Source organism: Octodon degus, unplaced genomic scaffold, assembly GCF_000260255.1.
Source record: "Octodon degus isolate 3935 unplaced genomic scaffold, OctDeg1.0 scaffold00002, whole genome shotgun sequence".
Taxonomy (NCBI): Eukaryota; Metazoa; Chordata; class Mammalia; order Rodentia; family Octodontidae; genus Octodon; species Octodon degus.
In genome coordinates, this window is record NW_004524578.1 from 10273299 (window position 1) to 10276350 (window position 3052).

A 3052-nucleotide genomic window follows, 5' to 3' on the forward strand; every position below is an offset into this window, starting at 1 on the left:
GGCTCAACCCGCCCTGAGGATGGGGCTGGCATGGCATGTGGTACTGGAAATTGAACCACTGTCCCTATGCTTGTGAAAGATTGCCTAAGTAGGCGCTTTAGTCTGCTGAGCTATCTCACAGGCCCTGTCTTTCACAATTTATATTAATACTTCTTTGATTCCTTGTTCCTCCTCAGAGTGATCCTGAATATCTTATCAGTTTTAGATTATAACCTTCCTCATAATAAACTCTTCATCTGCTCAAGTCAGTCCAAAATGAAAACTGATTTCACAAGAAAAATACCACGCTAACTTACATGTGTTTTCTGCATTTAAATTGTAATTTTATAAACTAAAATTTAGTTTCGCCTACTATTCTGCTATAAGTATTTTAATAGAGTTAAGCCACACAGTGAATAAATGCTTGCAAAATGTGTTCTGACCTTAATTTAATGTTGTCTGCCTGATCCTATCTTAAATATAATCCGTGATTATGCTTGATTTCTCTAAAATTCCCCTGTAGTTTGGGGGGACAGATGGTACATGCAGCTTTCCTTCCATTCCTGACTACTGATCATGCAGCTATGTCAATTACAAAATAAACTGCCTTTCTAGACCCCTTAGGAGGGGCTGGGCTGTAAATTTAATGGAGTCAGAGAAAGGGGGCTCTGCTGTCCTCTACCATCTTTAAATCCTCAGCATCAGTACAACATGTTGGTACTTTTAGGTGTACCATAAATATGTGCTGAATAAGTGAGCTAATAAGACTTTGTAAATACTTGTGGGCTGCACTACTAGCACTACCTCATAAAACAACAGAGAAGCTAAAAAGTACTGGAAGGGGCTAACAGTCACTGTTCTCATCATTGTAATCCAAATGAAGGAAATCAGAAAGAAAGGTCAGGAGAGAGTACTGAGGAAGAAGGGATATAAGAAACATTTTGGAAATCAAGGGATCCTGGACACCATTATTCTAATATATGATGTAAATGACTTTGATCCTTGAACTGAGATGCTCTCTCCTTTCCTACTTAATAGAAAGGAAAACAGAGGACATACATGTGCTCCAGGCTGCAGTTCTTGATCTCCTTGACTTGCGAGAGTCACCTTGACATTTTACCTAACGATGTAAACTTCCTGCACTTTTGTGATACTCCAGAGAAACCAATGCAAATTCAGACAGGGTTAACTAACTCCAGTCACCTGAGACAGATCATGGAAATCCCCTACAGAAAATGGGGATTTGGGTTTTTATATGATAATGTTGATTTTCTTTGTAATTTTAGACTAGGGGTGGAGACACAAAAGTAGCAAACAATCTACTAATCAAATGCGAGTTGGACATGTTAGGCACACTTTTTATTTATTCATTCATTTATTTCCTTTTTGCTTCATGAACAAGTTTATTGGTCTTCTATATGAAAAATCTTCAAGAAATTTGGTTTAACTCTCAGCTGCCCACACCTGAGCTTTGAGGAAGCTTGCCTTCTTTTGAGCTACTGGATCTTTCTTCTGGGCAAGGGACATTTTGGGAAGGTTCCACTTCTTCTATTTAACTTCTCTCTTCGGCTTCTTTATACAGACTGGATTCTCTCATATAGCAGCATGAGCTTTCTTGTACATCTCCTCCATCACGTCTGGAGTTACATTGTTCTTTATGTACTGAGAAAACTGTTTCTTGTAAGCATCTTCATCTTCCTCCATTAGGTAACACATATAATCTGTGACATTCTGACCCCTAATGTGCTTCTGATGTACTTCTGCATTGAACTCTTTGATTTTGGAATCATACCCAGGAAATTGTTTGGCACTGTGAGGGATAGACAAGCCTGCATCCACAAGCACCTTTTAGGGCTCCAAAAACTTTATTTCCAGTTGTAGTTCTGGCGAGGCCTGCAGCCAAGTAGCAGGTGAAGGCACCAGGTTTGCCATCAATGCCTTCCACATTGTACTCATCTCCAGTCACCTCCACCTGGCCTTCATAGATCTCATCCATGCCAAATCTATTGCGAAGCCCTCGGGACAGCAGCAGGCCAGTACAATACGCTGCAGCAGAATTTGTTAGGCCAACATTCACACTGTATTTTGGTAGTTCATGTGCATATGCCGCACAGACTATCATATCCCCTTCAATACGGACATAAGCAATCTGACAAATGATATCTGTTAGTTACACAAACTATGATCCTGTATTTAGGTGTGTTGTACTTAGGTTTGTCCTGCATTGCCAAGCGTTTCCTAGCATAGTAATCAGTTTTGCCCTCTCGTCATCTTCTAAACTTCACTTGGTGTCTCTTACAGTAGGCCTTATTCTTGACAACCTTAACAAACCTGTCTGTGTAATATAGACCCGCATCCACAGCCCTACATGGACCTGCAGGCCCAGCAGCACCACGGGGAAGGGGGAGGAATGTATTCATTTATTTTTGAATAAGAAAGATGAGGTCTAGAAAAAACGTGGAGTGTTTGGTTCATTTCACCAGTGATAAATCTTAATCTCTGAGAAATGTATTTCTTTAAAGTCACAAACCCTCCTAGGCAATGGTTGACTTGAATTCAACTTTGCTTCTTCAAATGCTTCACTTATTCCACCAAAACAGACTCTTCATTCCACCAGGATGAAGGTCTACGACTCTGTCCTATGTATCACCAAAGAAGGACTTGCCCATAACCAAATAGAACAAGCTACAATTACAGAAAGCAGCATATATTCATATTGAATTTGCTTTTTGATTTAAGAAAGAGGAACATTTTTCTAAATTTTGAATTTCAATTTCAAATGTTTCATAGGTATTGGTCCTCTATATATTTGATATGTACCTCAAAAATAAAACAACTCATATTAATATTATTAGCTTTCTGAATTCCCAAGTGTTCTTCCATAGGGTGTATTAATAAAGAGGGGTCGGGACAGAAACAGTCCATTTCATCTTGCTTACATTCCCTTTAATGAACAACTTTAGAGACCTCCAACTCATAAACGTCAAGGTATTTTGCAAGCTTTTTCACAATTTCCCTCAATGAGTATTGTGCATACTAGCAAGAATAAAGCTCTCAAAAAAAAAAAAAAAAA

The 3052-nt window shown here is 39.0% G+C and overlaps 1 pseudogene; it reads right to left on the reverse strand.

The window, feature by feature from the left end:
• Positions 1-1422: 1422 nt before the first annotated feature.
• Positions 1423-3052, reverse strand: part of LOC101574685 — a 15054-nt pseudogene continuing 13424 nt past the window's right edge.